This window comes from Lonchura striata, chromosome 5 (assembly GCF_050655825.1).
Source record: "Lonchura striata isolate lonStrDom1 chromosome 5, ASM5065582v1, whole genome shotgun sequence".
Lineage (NCBI taxonomy): Eukaryota > Metazoa > Chordata > Aves > Passeriformes > Estrildidae > Lonchura > Lonchura striata.
In genome coordinates this window covers 21,885,307-21,901,906 of record NC_140707.1, presented here as the reverse complement: position 1 = coordinate 21,901,906, position 16,600 = coordinate 21,885,307, and the positions used below count along the sequence as shown (strand labels likewise).

The 16,600-nt window shown below is 36.5% G+C and overlaps 1 protein-coding gene across 38 annotated transcripts in view; it reads right to left on the bottom strand.

The window, feature by feature from the left end:
* Window positions 1–16,600, bottom strand: part of IRAG1 (inositol 1,4,5-triphosphate receptor associated 1) — a 96,677-nt gene that overhangs the window by 37,533 nt on the left and 42,544 nt on the right. For 29 of the 38 annotated variants that reach the window (XM_085581333.1, XM_085581335.1, XM_085581337.1 and 26 more), the window contains one exon: window positions 12,527–12,647. The exons of 6 other annotated variants lie outside the window; for them this stretch is intronic. The gene's annotated coding sequence lies outside the window, so the exon portion shown is untranslated. Of the gene's footprint in view, window positions 1–12,399; window positions 12,441–12,526; window positions 12,648–16,600 lie in introns of all 38 variants that reach the window. 3 more of the 38 variants (XM_085581343.1, XM_085581339.1, XM_085581341.1) reach the window with 1 other exon arrangement.

Sequence of the window (16,600 nt, the reverse complement as noted above, 5' to 3'; positions counted from 1 at the left end):
AAGGTATTTCTTTTAAGGTAAGCCTATTTTAGACAGCCTGAAAATTTCCCAATTCCATTATTTTTGGGGGTTTTTTTAGAGGCAAGTAGTAGTTAATGTTGCATGAATAAAATTTTTATAAATTACTCTGGTTGGGATATAATTTTTTTTTTATTTTCAGGCATCTAGCACTAAAAAGAGCATAAGAAAATGAGGTTATAAGCAGCACAACAACAAATAGTTTTAAGAACTGCATACAAGCCCAGAAAAAAAACCCCATGTTTTGGTTCACCTGTACTTTTTATTCATTCTGGGGCTTTTCTTTGAACAAATATCCTTGACACAGAACTCAAAAATGGTGATTTTATCTTGTTAAGTCTGTAACTAAGATACTGGACTCAGCTCTCTTATGAGAAGGATGTTTTACTGAGATTTTTTTTTTTTTTTTTGGTCAGTAGGCTTTCAGCTGGAAAAGCAAGAAGACAACAAAAAGCACTGCCCAGCCAGGTGGCCTCTAGGAAACCAGTTGGAATGAACTTTGAGGTACTTTAAAACAAAATTTTAGAAATATATATATGGTAAAAAAGACAATACATGTGATATTAAGGAAAAATGAAGCCCTGATTTAGTCAGTATTATACATAAATGAAAGAATTCAGCCAACAGTAGCAAAACTGATGATCAGAAGACTGTCAGATCTCAAGGCAGAGTTGCTATATTTCTTAACTTGCAGATTATTTTATGTAGACTTTAAGGAAATGCAGTTTAAAGGAAGAATGTGAATATAGAGTAGGAGGATATTTGGCATGGAGAATAAGGATGCCTAAGCACATAAGAATAAGGAACATCATATAAGAAAGTGTGAAGATAAGAGTGGGAGAACAGTACACTTGGTGTCATTCAGGAGGGCAGTTCAAAACAAATCCAGAGCTAGGAAGTACCCAGAAAAATGTCTATTACAGCATAAAGGCAGTGAACTTAAAACAGGATAAAATAAATAAAAAGTTGAAATTATATGTGAGTAAAAAAACATTGCTCTCTTCTTCCTGGACAAATTACTATTTAAAAGTAAAATTGTTTAAGAGGCAGTGCCAGGCTCATTGTGTGGTGCTGAAGGACCCCTCTGAAGCAGGACCTGTGCACTGAGGAATCTCCCAACAGAAATTGCACCATTCAGAATACCAGGAGATAATACCACCCAACATGCTTTTGCCTAAATGAGCATCATGTTCTCAGTCACAGCTACTTGGGTTTCTTTCTTCTACTCCTTCTCACAGATTTGGAGAAACCTAGATATGTTTCTGCTGTCTGGACTGCATATATTATACATCACATTCTAGTTATACATTTATTTTTTACTAGGGTGTAGGCAGAGTTGGGAGCTTGAGATGATATTTTCTCAAATTGACACTTGACTATATTCTTATTCAATATAAAAAGTGAGCAAATACATTTGTGTGGAGGGGAGACAGATAAGATTAGGGGAAAAAAAAAATCAGTGTTTCTTGCTGTCAATTCATCTTTTTTAAAGAAAAACCTTAAGGTTTCTATATGAAGTAAAATGACTGAAAGCAATTTCTACATAGAAACATTTTATAAATTATTCTGCTTTACAGGGCAGCAGGATATAAACTTTACATAATTTGGAAAAACTGACTACCAAAGGCCTGACTTAGAAACACAAGTAAGTTGAAGTCAATTAGGGCAGAACACTATTGCTTAGTGACCCAGGAGTCTTGTTGCTAGTCAAGCAAAAAGATTTTCCAAATGAAGAAATGCAATTCTTTCTTTCCCAATCACAAAGGGTAATCCCAGAGGGGAAACTTTGTTGAACAAACCAACAATAAATAGATTTTTTTGGGATCTAGAATGCAATTGTGGGCTTTCAAGCAGGGAGATTATACTTGGCTTTCCATCTTGCATAGATAAATGGCAAAGCAGCAAAGCAAGCATTTTATTCCCATTTTATCCTTCCTGGACACAATCAGATTGACATTTGCTTACTTTAGTGATACATGGACACCTATTTTTGCATTGCAAAAATGAACACACGCCAAAAGAGCATGAACATGTTTAATTTACTTTTTATGAGAAAGGAATGATAGATCTTAGCCCACTGAATGTTTTTTCAAATATTGCTGTACACCAGGACAGGAATATCTTCACTATCAACTTATTCAAATCAACAGCCATTGTGTGGATTTTGACTGCTTACTTTTTTCTACAGACCTGGTAGTTCACTCATCCAGGTTGCAATGGCCCAGCCTGGATTCGGGGATGCTGCATATTAGGTCACAAGAATTGTTGTTTTTGCTAGGAACAGTCCAATTTTATTCCTAGAGTACACATGAAATATGCAGATCTACCTGTCTGTGAAAAAACAAAGCTCACCATATCACCTCTTCCTTCCTGCCAGCGTATGATACAGTAGCGTGAAAAAGCAGTAACATTCTGTAATGCCACCTTGTAATTTTGAAGCCAGCAGCAATACTAATTTCTCTCATCAATATCTAGCTCTAAAAACAGGTATTACAGCAGCAGCAACAACAGAAACAACAACAGTAACATATTAATAATACAAAGGATGATTGTTCAATTTTAGTATTCTCCAAAGAGGTGGGGTGAGGAAGTCCTCAGTGTCTCATTCAGGTGTGATGTAAATGAAAAATTGGAACCAAACCCTCTTTCTTTCTCAAAAGATGCAATACAAAATTCTGCAAACACACTTTGTAGAAGGTCATTTTCCTCTATTGCTGAATCATTTACAGATTTCTGTGTGCTGTGTTATTCCTTGCTTCTGACTGTATGCTTCTGGGACATTATAAATACCCTGACAAGAACCCTTCAGATGCAGTCACACAGTGCTATTTTCACACTATGAAATTCTTACAGTAAGCATTCCCAAACTGATGCATTTTTTAATTTAAATTTAATTTTTAGAAGGTGTGATAGGAAGAGGCAGTATATTTACAGCACAATTCAACTTATGTACTGTGTAAAGGCAGAGTTTCAGTAGCTTGGATGAAGCCTGATCTTGGTTGTTTGTTTGTTTTTTTTTTAAACTGGTATTTAAAAGCCAAGACCCATAATATTCAGAGACAGAAAGATCACTTTGTTACTGATGCATTTAGCAAAGATATTCTATGTGCATTTTACTGACCAAGTTAGCAATGAATTGCATTGGATGACCCTCCAATAAGGCACATGCTGAATCAACAATAAATTCCTCAGAGTCCCTCTTTTGCTAATTGGGCTAATTGAGGCAGTTATTAATTTCAAGCTGAAACCAACAAAGCATATTTGATTTAATAATTTGAAGACTGTGAAGGTGTTGCATTAGATGGGATGATGTGGTAATTAAGACAAGGGTGAAATAAATACCCCAAAATTCATGCATCATACAGAAACAAGCTATTAGCACAGAGACTGTTCCATCAGGCGTGCTCATGATATGGCTGTTCTTATATCTCACACAGTAAAATATTAATTTCCATTATTTAAAAGGTTCTTTTATAATACAGGCACAGCACTGAGTTCAACTTCAGTCATAAATAACATCTGGTGAACTTTGTGAGATGAACCCTTTTGCAAGCAGCCTTTACATAAATTGAATTGTGCTGTAAATATGCTGCCTCTTCCTATCACATCTCCTAAAATTAAATTTAAATTTAAAAGTACATCAGTTTGGGAACACTTACTGTAAGAACTTCATAGTGTGAAAATAACCCTGTGTCCAAATTCTCAGTGCAAACAAAGTCTTGAAATGAAAAGACTGAGGACAGCTGAGTTCTGACTGATATTTTTGGTAGAGCAGTGCATCATATTACCATTACAACTGACTGACTACACAAATGCTTTATCTGATTTCTGAAAAGTGATGCTCTGCCTACTGTCCCTAGTTTGAAAATACCAGTATCCCAACGGGATACTTAATCTCAGGTAGCACTTGCAAGCCTCTCTCAGGTAATCTCTGGCTGCATCTCTGACTTGAGAAGTGTCATGGTTCTCTCCTGCTCAGATCCCCAAATCAGCTACTTGCCCTGAACTATATGTGGCCAGAAGGAGACTTGCCAGGGGCTGCAATTAAGAACCCATGGCCAAAATTATAGGGTAAATAATTTGCACTTTTTTGTTCTTATGGGAAATCCAGATGCAGAAGCTTCAGGAAAAGTTAACCTGAGCTCTTTATTTTAATGTGGGGAAAAGGGAAAAACCACATTCTTTCATCACTTCAGAAAGAACAGGCTTGCTGACTTGCAGAAAGGATGGTCTGAAAATGAAAGCAAGCAGTTGTTTGTGAGAAAAGACAAGCAAGTCCCCATTTCCTGTGCTCTTGAAGTTCTGCATGCCATCAGAATCCAAAATGAGGGACAAGGGATTATTGCTAGTACTAAAAAAACCCAAACCAACCCAAACGAGCTCCAGAGCTGCCTTTCCACTACATCATACAAAGTCTCTACCCACAGATTTTCAAGATTGGGAGCACATGGTAATGCTAAAAAGCAAAAAATTGCTAAAAGCAATCCTGCCTTTTATTTTCTATGTGTCCTTAAAAGTAAAGAAGTGAATGTTCTTTACACCATCCTCTTCAAAAGCACCTCAATCATTCTATTTGTCTTCCACTGAGGACTAAAGGAGAATTTAACCATCTATTTGTAGTGTCCTCACTTTAAGGAAACACTGATGTATTCTGCGTATGGACAGTCAGCATTTCCAAATGTGCAACATCAAAGCTAACCTTTGATGATTTAAGTGACTGAAGTACAGAATTCCTCTTACTTTTAAACTCTTCTCAGCAGGAAGAAAATGAGGCCTATTTTGGCTGCTTGTTACAATTCTAGATTCGGAATCTTTACAATTTGCACTCAAATTGGAAAATTATCCTTATTGCCTTGCATCACCTGGAAAGCATGGTAAGAAAAATAACTTCTCATTTTCTTTTAGAAGGCTACCAGATACCACACTCTTTGCTAACCTTATTTCTGCCATTTTCAATTATTGTTTTTCAAAACCTAGGTCAAAGAAAGTTAATAATAGAAATCAAAACTGTCAGAACAAGAAAGGAATTTTTATGCATTGACTGGCACATACTGTATCAAAACCCCACATTTTTCTGGGTAATAAGATAGTTCAGAAAAAAAAGCTTTGGGGAAAACAACAGCTCTGCTCTTCTGGAATAGCACAAGCCAAATGTACCAAAATGCTCCTCATGTCAAAATCTTTCCCTGATAAAATTATTTAGCCAACACCATTCCATTCCTGATTATATCCAGGAGTTGGTCCAAAAAGTAATGTACCAGTTTTATGCACAATCTCATCTCATCAATGTCTAAAAAAACCCCACACTTATTTGGTATGGTTTTATCAGTGTTGTGCACAGGAAGGCCCTAGGAAAGAGATGAGCTTAAACCAGAGAACTACTTCTGCAGGGCAAGAGAATTCTGCACATTGGGAGCTAGATTTCACATACTAGTTTTGACATTTTTACCTCAAAACCTAAAATGAAAATAGGGGATGTAAAAAGGACATAAAAGGAACAGAGTTACTCACATTCTATGAAGCTTTAAAAAAACCCCAGGACATAACATGGGTCAAGATTTGCCACAGAAATATCAGACCTACTGCAATTGTCTGGTTCTTTGAGGGCACTCCATATCTGCAGTAAGAGCAGTGAGTCAGACATGGAATTGCATTTCACTTCCTCAGTTCACAACCAGCAAGTTCAGCTCTGGTACAAGCTGCCTGAGTTTGTACAACACCTCCTGTTCCATTGCAGCTGATGACAGTTTGGTAACTCCTGGGAGAGGAGCAAGGAGACAAATTGGGAAAGAAGCAGCAATCATATCTTGATACTGAGCTAAACTGACCCCAATTCATGTTTCTTACTCCTGTTTCATTGCACTTTTTAAGTTATGCTATAACTCAGTATTGCTTTTGTCATCACTCTACTAAGGAATTGTTATATTGCTAATTTTACAACTTTATATATGATGAGTCAAAATGGCATTCTGTATTTGCCTACTTATATACAATTTGTATACAATAAGTATGTAGTCACAAACATTAAGCTTTATTACTTTACCTTTCTTTTCTTTCTTCATGTCAAATAAAGTAAACAATTTTGCATTAAAGTTTAAAACATTTGTAGAGACTTATGGAATGAAAAAGATTCAGTGATTCTAATATATTAGGAAATAAAAAAAGGCACAAAACCAGGTAAATTAATTAGAAAATATCTCTTACAAGAAGATATAGGAACTCATTGTAATTTTAACAATACCATAAGACTAAAAAGATATGACTAATCTTTGTAGAAGAAATGCTGAAATACCAATGCATCAAAAGTTTTATTGTTAATCAAAGTTTTGGGGGTTTAAGCTGTGCATTATCACCTGAGGTAATGGAAGGCAAATAAAAAGCCTTAAAGAAACTGAGATAAAAGCACGCAGTGAAGGCTGCTCATTCTTTCCAAACATCTCCTTCAATATTTTGATGTTGACCCTGAGCTGCTTTGTTATTCTGCTCAAACAAAACAAACTTCTGATTTGAAGGAATTGCTTTATAATTTTATTATCTGATTTCTTTATAATTTTATTATCACTTAAGACTTTCATCCTAGTTCCTAACTTTTAGATAATAACTGTCCTAGATAAAAAATTAATGTAATATTTTATTACTAAATAGATCCAGATACAAGAATGGTAAATACAGGACTGTCCAGCAGTCTAAATTTTGCTATTTCATTAAATTCCTTTACAGAAATCAACAAGCACTTTAATACAAGCAACATGTGTTTTTCAAGGTGAGGTTTTGACAAAATTTTCTATCAAGCATCTTGAGGAAACTCCCTACTCCCTGTCCTGCTCCCACAGGACAAAAGACAAATACTTCCTGTAACTGAAGGAAGCAAATAAAGGACAGAAGTTGTTCTGTGTGCTGCAGATATTACACTTCCACAAGTACCAAGGTGTTCAACATAGTCCTGAAGAATCTGGAAAAGTGGGTCTGTACAGATTATTAAAGATGAGACGGGAAAATCAGAGCTAAAGACAGCCAAGGCAGTTTATGCTGAAAAAGGCAAATTGATGCAAATGACAAAAAACAAAACAAAAAAAAAAAAAAAACACCACTTAGTTAAAGAAAAGCCCATCATTACATTTTACAAGTCAGAAAAGAGCTCAGAGTAATTTTGAATAATTCTCTGAAAATAGCATTCAGCAGCAGTCAAAAAGGCAAAAATGTAAAGAATTAATAGGAAAGAGCTAGAAACAGCCTAGAATATGAGACCAAATCTCTAAAACAGTTCTAGTCACATCTCAAAAAACAAACAAAAAAAACCCCACCAAACTAAACAAGCACATACACCCCCAGAAAGAACAACTAACCCCCAACAACATAAAAACAAATGGTTCATAGAAGAAAGACTGATAATTGCAAATGGTTTCCATGCAAAGAAGGACACTTCTGTATAGAAACAGGTTAGAAAGTGATGAATACACTGAAGAGGGTGGTCTAATAATTGTTTTCCCTCAATTCCTCACAGAACATATGGATAAGAATGCCAAAAGCAGTTACTAGGCAGTCGTTTGAGTAAAGTTCCTTCACAACAGCATACAAATAAATAATTGAATTTGTTACCACAGGAAGTTGAAAGAAAGCAATGGGAGAAAAGGACTTTTTCTTACATTTTTCTAGTTAATAAAAACAGCACATGCTAAGACCACAGCCAGGACTAAGACCCAGGATGATACTGTGCTGGATTTCTAAGCATCTTCCATGAAGAAGTAAACATATCTCAGCCTGAAGAATGTCTGGCATCTCCCTGCTTTGTCACGTTTTAGAGTCTTGCAGATGAGCAATCTTCAGATGTTTTTAAGAGGCTATTTGGGTGGCAGGTCACTGAAAGTGTTTTCAGTTCTTTAAGATGCATCATAGAGAAAAAAATTAATTTCATGGGAAAAATGACAGTAAACCAGCACTTTCCAAACTTTGCAGTCTTACACGCACAAGCACATCTGCTTGCACACACACTAAAGGATATTCCTAATTTTATGGCTCTGTGAAGAAAATCCCATTTGTTTTCAATTCCTTTTTATAGAAGACACAGGTGCAAATCAACACAGAAACTACCAGAAAATTAAGAAGCTGAGACTGTCATAAAGGTTTACACAGCTCTTGATTACAAAGTATTATTGCTGTTCTCCATCTTTTTCCTATTTATTATCACTGAATCCCAAAACAGCCCAGGTTGGAAGAGACCTTGAAAGATTGACCTGCCCAACTCTTTGTGGGAAAGGGAGCCTGGATGAGATTATTGAGCATTCTCTCTAACTGTATCTTGAAAACCTCCAGCAATGGGGACACTACCACATCTCTGGGGAGGTTGTTCCAGTGAACGATTGCTCTCACAGCAAAAATGTGTCTTTTTTTATTTTGAGATGACACCTCTCCCTGTCACATATATTCAGCTGTACAACGCTGCCTACACTCCTGGTCCAAAAGCCTCACATGTGGCTGAGTCAGAAAAAAACATGAGAATAATCTCAGCTCAAACCAATGGTGCAAACTGCGGAAATGTCTTAAGATGCTCTTGCACTCCCACTGGTTTTGTCTTACAGAATACACAGCAGTAAGAATAAATCCATTTTTGGGGTAGAGGCTTGAAACACTTGTCTTCCTCTAATATTTCTTACTAGTTCAGCCAGTATAAACATCATTTTAGTAGGCAAAGAAATGTAAAAAACAAAAATATAAGATTGGTCTATGATACAATGGATGTTTTTTCCCCCTGAGATATTAAAAAACTTGAAAACGGCCACATGACTTCACAACTCTAAAAGTTATTTCACACTCAAAGGATTATTTCCCTTGTGTACTAGTAAACTCATAACAAACTCCACAATAAAGTTGCTTTAACAGAGTTAATACATATCATACTAAGTTTCCTTTCACTATTGCTAGATACTCCATCACAGATGCACAAGATCAAAATAAACTACATTTAATTCTTGTCTAGAAAATTTTGTGAGAAAACTATTTTTTTCCACAAAGCACAATCAAAGTTTCCACTCACTACAGAAAGAAACAAACTTCCAATTGAAGCTTCCACTGTCTACTTTGAAGAGACAAGCTGTACATTTTGTTTGCCTCTAAACCTGCAGGTTTTCCCCGTGCTGTTTTGCTGCAACACAATTATGCCTTCAACCTTGGCAGGTCACACCTTGTCCTCCCATTGTATGGCTTGCAGGACAGGACTAAGCAGGGAAAGCTTCCTAGTAACAAATCCTTGGAGTACAGGTAAGTAAAGGAACATGACAAACAGTTCTTCCAACACCCAAAAGTCAAATTTTCACCTCAGCATCCCTCTTCCCCTTGAAGCTCACAAGCTCAGTTTTGCCTTAGGCATTGTGATTTGATAACCATTATGAAACTTCATCTAGTTTACTTGTGTCTCTTTATCAATTCAGTTAAACTGAACACCACCTTTGCATTAGTCCTATTATAGTTATTAGAGTTGATATAAAGAAATCAAAACTTGATAAGCTGAGGAAGCAATTGTTGTCTCACAGACAATACCTGTTTTTACTTGTCAACTGAAATTGCTGTTTTCATGCAAAGATTCATAGCTGGGATATGGCTGGATACAGTTACTAAAGGCTGATCTCTTTCAAGTGTTCCTACCAAAACCAGTAAGACCAAAGTTGATGCTCTCTGTGGGGAAGAACCAAGTGAAGAACAACCTAGACCTATTTTATTCTGTTCATCATCTTCAATATTGTGTTATTAATAATACCACTTACTTGCAACATATTGAGAGGCATGAGAATATGTATGAAGGGAACCTCTCATAAGGACTCACTTTACCTAAGGCCATTTGTCTCCTGAAGTTTTCTGCCAGTTTGGCTTATTTGATTTTTTGTTTGTTTGGTTTGGTTTTTATTGGTTTTGAATCAACTTAAGTTCCTGTCCTAAAATCAGGAATTTAATTTAGGCTCTCTGAATTGTATTCTGCAGGAACCTTTCACTTCTCAGATGACTACAGGGAAGCCCAGGGAGACAAACTTTGTTAGGTTAAAATTAATCTTTTTTATATAATAGCCTTTCCTGAAGTGACTTCAGATTACCTTCAAAAAATTTTTTCCTGGGGCAGTGGAAGGAATAGCAAACTAAAGAGAGACAGTTTCTATCCTTCTCGTAATTCTTAAATATATTGGCTAAGAAATTAAGTTCTTAAGAATTTAAATCTTAATTCTCTTTAATAATGGTCTCTTCTATCCAAATCCTAGGCTGCACTAATTAGAAAATCATCTTCCCAATATTTTTTTCTCACAGATCAAAAGAAATAAGAGAGAATTAGAAAGGCAGAACTTAGAACTAGAGTTTCTAGGTGTTCTAGAAACATTTCATGTATGTTTCAATCATCTTTTTTCAAATATTCCCTTCATTTCTTCTTTATACCCAACAACTGACTACAAACAAGTAACAATTGCCAAGCTAGCTTAAACAAAATGTATAATGTCTATACCTACACAAAAAAAACCCCTAAATATAAATTAATGCCAATTATACTGTCTGATCTCCACAAATAAGATGATGTTGAATTGTGTTGAACATCTTTCTAAGGCATGTAAATATTTTTTTCCAAACTTTTCTTCTTGTTGTTAATGTTTCTTAGTTAGAACAATGTTTATTTGATTTTCCATGGCACTTAAAGACAACCTACAAATTGTTTTTTTGAGTGTTCCTTCCAAGTGTTATGTTTTTAACCCTGTTGAAAACAAAAAAAAGTATATTTGTACAGAACAAAGAGGATAAAGTTACTAACTGAACATGCCATTTATGTATTTTTATTAAAGGAAATACTTAAAGTCAAAGCTAGCTGTATTTTTTCTCTAACATTCTCACTATCCAGTTAAATCAGAAATTATTTTCTGAAGAAACAATGGAATCTAGAAGATAAAAAAGCAGGGCAACTACAGTACTTACCATAACAATTTATTTGCCAGCCTGTGTGAATGGCACCTCACTTTTCTATCACAGACAGAAAAAATCCACTCCAATTCTAAATAAGTGTAAAGTGTACTTTTGAACTGAGGTGAAACAAAAAGCAAATTTGAATCACAGAGCTTGTTTGAATTACAATTAATATCTTAAGTGAACATGCTGCAGAGCTTCATGAATATTCAACTACAGAGTTACCAATTTCACTAAATCAGTGCTTTTGGCATTAAAATTTAATTTTCTTCATTTTTTTAAGCAGGGTGGAGTAATGGAATTTTATTTAGTTCACTCATTAGGTTCATACTCTGCCCTCATATGTATTTCTTCAAGTACACCAACCCAAAAGTCAGGCATTAATAAATCACACAGTTTTTCTAGTCAGGTTACTCTGCAGACAGGCAGCAGTTACTTGTTCAGTTCACTCTCACAAAGCTGCCCAGCTGCAGCCCTTACTGTGCTGAGTTAATAATCCTGAGGAAGGTCTGAATATTGAAAACATGCTGAATATGCTTTGCACTGGTACATTATTTAATCTTATTAACTGACTAGAACATTAAATTCCACCCACTTAAATCATTACTTCATAGGACAATTGCAGCAGAAAATAACTGAACCTTGTGCTTAAGAAAGTGACAGACACAACAGTTCAGTTCTGACCTCTTCAAGAGATTTAGTTCTTCACTGTATAATGACACATTTTTTTACTATGTCTTACAAATATTTTGGGAATGGTGTTTTTGGGATTTTTTTGCATTTTAAGAACCTCAGAGCATTCAAAATACTGTGAATGTAATTCTTCATCACTTTCCAAAAACACTTTCCAGTACAGCAAAGATTTACTACTGTGAAGAAGAAAGTATCACTCCCCAATGCACTTCAGTGAAACTGGCCATTGGTCTTGCTTCTTCACCTGAACTGCTTATCAGATGTTGGCATTTTGCAATAGATACTGCTTCAGGCTAGGTCCAAACGGTTAAATTTACTGTAGTAAAACTCATGGTGTTACCTAAAAGCAGTTGTCTTGTTTCTTGCACTGCTGAACTAAATCTCACTTTTGTCACATACCCAAAGCACATTGCACTTCCAGTCACCAAGAATGCACACTTACATCCTGAGTTTTACCAACATCCATCTAGGTGGAGCATTCAGTTCAGTGGAATAATGTTTGATAGTTATGGGAAAAAATATAGCTCTTTGAATATTACACAATCCAACAATTATTTTTATCTTCTAGAAACAATTTTTTTAGGGTTTCATATCTTCTCATCTATGACCCCATCCACAATTTTTACTGAAGAGTTTAATTAAAATTGTTCATAAAGCAACATTTAATTTAAAAATTAGCAAATGGACAACATATATGTTGATCAAGGGAAAAAAAATTGAAATATGCTAAAAATTGTCAGAATAACAACTGACCTGTGCAACTCTCCTGTGTAAAGGGCTCCTTACTCACTGCACTGGATGAGACCCACAAATTAGAAATTAGCCCAACTGTTTCAAATAACAGAAATAAAACTTAAAGTACAAGGAAAAAGCTGATTACCTATCAGAGGAATTTAAAGTCTGGAATTCTCATGGTCAGCATAATGGCCTGTTGCACAGGTGAAGAAAGGATAATGAATATTCAGCAGGCTGATGGCTGGAATGCTGTAGGCAGGATCTTCCTATTTTAAACATAGAGAAACAAAGTCAATACTAGATAGAAAATGGTGGGATTTTTTGTTTGTTCAAGCAAAATGAACAACTCCTTCAAAGCAGATGATCAGGCAAAGAAAGAAAACAGGATGTTACTACTTTCAAATAATCACAGAAAAACAAACCAGTGAGTAACAGAAACAAAGTGTGCAGTTTGCTTAAGAGCAAATAAGATCTCATTCTGCCATTTTTTACTGAAGTTTACTTCAACAAAAAGGATCTCTAGAAACTTCTGAAGTGACCTGAAGGAAGAGAGAAGGGGAGTTCTTTAACAGGATCACTATATCTCATTTTGAGAGCATCTGTTTAGTGTTGCTGGTTTCCCCAATGTTAATTTTAAAAAGGAGAACAACAAAAACACTCCTCATCCATAAACCAAATATCTGCATACCCTGAGTAGACTTCAGATAAAGAGACCAGTATTATCCTATATATTAAAAAGCCAAACAAACCCTAAACCTACGACAGGTGATTTATAGAGCACCTAAAGTAGTGAGTCCAAGTGGAGGTCCTGGAGTTTCATCAGCCTTAGAGTTTGCCTAGTCACCTTGAACATGCACAAAAGGACATAATGTGTGGAAAAACCACTTCAGATGCAAGAAAATTTTCAGGGAACAGATTCCTGTGCCCCAACTGCCCTTTTAAATGACCAGAAAGCAGATAAGGGCTGCTGTCTCTGGGTATTACTTTATTCACCCTGGCTAAGCTTCAAAACATCTGTTGCATAAGGAAAGTCTAATTAGAATGGCTGCCTCTACTCGGATGGCTGACATTTACTTGCCATGGGAAGAACCTGTCCACTAACCACATTCCCATGAGCCTGACTGACATGCCTAAAGAGCAGGCTGAGCAGAGTCTATAGCCTGTTCCCAAAGACTGCAGAAACCTCAGACCTTTTCCTTTTAGGCATTGGGGCCTCAATGGAAAAATCTGCAAAAGAGATGAGGGTGTCTGTTACAAACTAACAGTGTTCTGCACCACTTTGGAAAGCAGACAAACATATGGACTGCCACCAACTATTAGAACTTGGTGTGAAATCACAGGAGTTATCAGCCTGCAGCTTTCACGATCTGTTTCACAGACATTTACGAATCTTTTCCAAAATAAAGATAGCAGTGCACAAACAGACCATTTGGTAACCTGTGTCTCCCTACGTTAAAAAATTGGTTGGTTCTAAGCAGCTGAGCTATCAAAACCTGTTCTTCAGGTATTTTATTTTGATTATTTGTGTCTTATCTCCCTCATAGCAAGCTTACATATCTCCTACCAGTCTGGAGAGCCAAGAGACAGCATTTGCTGTGCCTGGTTTTAAGCTTCACACATGCCAGGTTGCCAGCTGGCAGATCAAACAGCATCAGTGATAATTTCAGCTCACAGTGAAGCCTTTCCCCGTAGCAGCACTAAGCTGGATCTCTCCTCTCTTACCACACCACTAATTTTCACTTATAGGAGTTTAATACTTTTGCAATCCTCTCCTGCCAAATTCAACAAGTCTGAGAAGTTCAAAGGGTACTGGGAGGGAATGAAGGGAGGGCAGGGAAGAAGAGGGAAAGATAGTTGGCTGACAACCAGAATAAACACATCATTTTTAGTCCAAGGAAAACAACACCAAAAAAAGATTTTGGAAAGAATAAATGCATAGCTAACACTTAAAGAAGGCTACAACATTTGAAGAGAAACGTGTCTCTAAACAATAGCCATGTAGTACTTTTTCTCTGGAAAAAAGCTTGTGTACCTAATGTTGTATGTTGAGGTTTCCCTCTTCCTCCTGCACTGCCATAAGCTGGTGAAGAGTTTCAAGCTAAGCTGATGCAGGAACTGGCAGATATCAGGAAGCTTGTATTTCCATGGCAGATGCAAGTTCAGATCTGAACAGCATCTGAAGCAGAGACTAAATAGAATAGTATAGAAATACAGAATAAACCAATGCCATAACAACTGTGGTGAGGGTGCTATGGACAGAGTTCTAAGGGAAATCAGGTTTCTTTGTTTCAAGTATTTGACAGTGTCATGAAAAATAAAAGCTAGAGTTTTTAAATTCCACACATCTCCTCTGTTGTCCTCTCCCCTTCTCCAATTAGGTTATTCATGTGACCACATAGTCTCAACAGCAAAAGTTACAATATTGTAAATGCAGCACAGACGTGCTGGTTTTACAGGCACATCATGTGTAGCCATAGAAGCACCTCCCAGGCTTGACATAAAAGGATAACCTTTGGAATTTTAATTACACAGGACTCTAATAAACAAGTATCAATAAATATTTATGGGTCTAACATTTGGACTCCCCTATTAGATTGGTAAAAAAACCCCAAAAGCAAGCAACAACCAACAAACTAAACCCACAGTCAGTACTGTTGACATTCTCATTTAAGGATAAACCCAGGTAATTGTCCAGTACTCCATTTGGAACAGCTGGAAAGTAAACAAAGAATCCCCACAGAGGTTGAGAATGACATGTTTCCACACTCACTGGAGTTTGTGCAGCTGTGAAGCTACAAATTGTCACATTTTTCAGCACTTAAAACCAAAATTAAAGAGTACAATTAAATCCCAAAGATGCTCAAGATTCCTTCTAGAAAATTACTGTACTGAGATTACACAAGCTAGTAGAAATGAGAAGGGTGCAACTATATATGTAACACTGCAATGCTTATTTTGAGAAAAACTGTGATCCATGTACATGGCAGTAGTTTATCCTGTGTTTTTAGAAAAATTAAAAAGCTCAAATGTACTTAGAGGTAGTGCAGAATTTAAGTGGGCCTTCAAAATACAGAGTATCATAGTTGCCTCTAAGAATCACTTCATCAGCATGTTTATAACACCCTTGAAAGAGTATTAAATAATAACTAACAACTGAAACAAAAGTTTAAAATATGTATTTCTACCACTGATACACACTTGATATCAGACCTCTCAACTGGACTTCTAAGAGTGTGTTAAAAAAAATACTTGAAATAATTATCTGACTGTTGTGGATTAACATATGCAAATTGACCTGCACACTGTTCTGCATTTTGAGCCAGTCTCATTTGAACCTTGAGGATTCTTCAAGCTAATTGGAATAAAGAGAACCAGTTATTTAGCTTTCAAACAAGGCTTCCATTTCTCCAAGTCTTTCTCTAATACTCCTCAGGAGACAAGAGAACGAGGCATAGAAATGTCTGAGGAAACAATTCAATTCCATAACCAAGCCTACAGTTGCTAAAATAACATGCCTTCCTCTGCTTGCTGTGTTTTATGAAGGAAGTTGAATTTCCTGCTGTCTTCGAGAAGCAACATTCATCAAGACTTTGAGCCCCACAGAGATGCTAAAGATTCCATTAGCTATTATTTCATTTCTTTTCTCTTGAATAGCAGGGTGCCCATAACTGCCTCAGGAACAAGGTGTGACGTTACAGGGAGAAAAATCTACATGGGCTGATGCAGTCTGTAAGCTGATTTTCACACTTCCTGTCATGCTGAAGGAATTTAGAGAAAGGTCAACATTTTCAGCAGCTTATCTTGCAGAGAAATGGGAACTTGGTCCAAATATTCAACATACAGGTCATGAAGAAGCAACTGAACTCAGCAGGAACCCAACTGTCCCATTTGACCCAGACAGTTTGGGATTCATATAGTTGGGACACATTCTGCTCTCAGGTGACACCACAGGGCACCTGGAACTATGGGGCAACTCTGCTCTCCAGTACACTGAGCACCTCTGTCACAGTCTCAGTCCCACAATCTCCCTGTCCAGGAAAGGGCTGGTAATGCTCCGTGGCAATTCGTACATAATTTTTGATATTTTTATTGCTATAGCAACTGAGTGTAGGCATTTAAACATAGCAACAGACTTTTTATAGCACTTTCTTGGATGTCAAAAAGGCACGTTGTTTTATTTTCCAAGCAGATGCTCAGAAGATAAGTACACAGGATGATT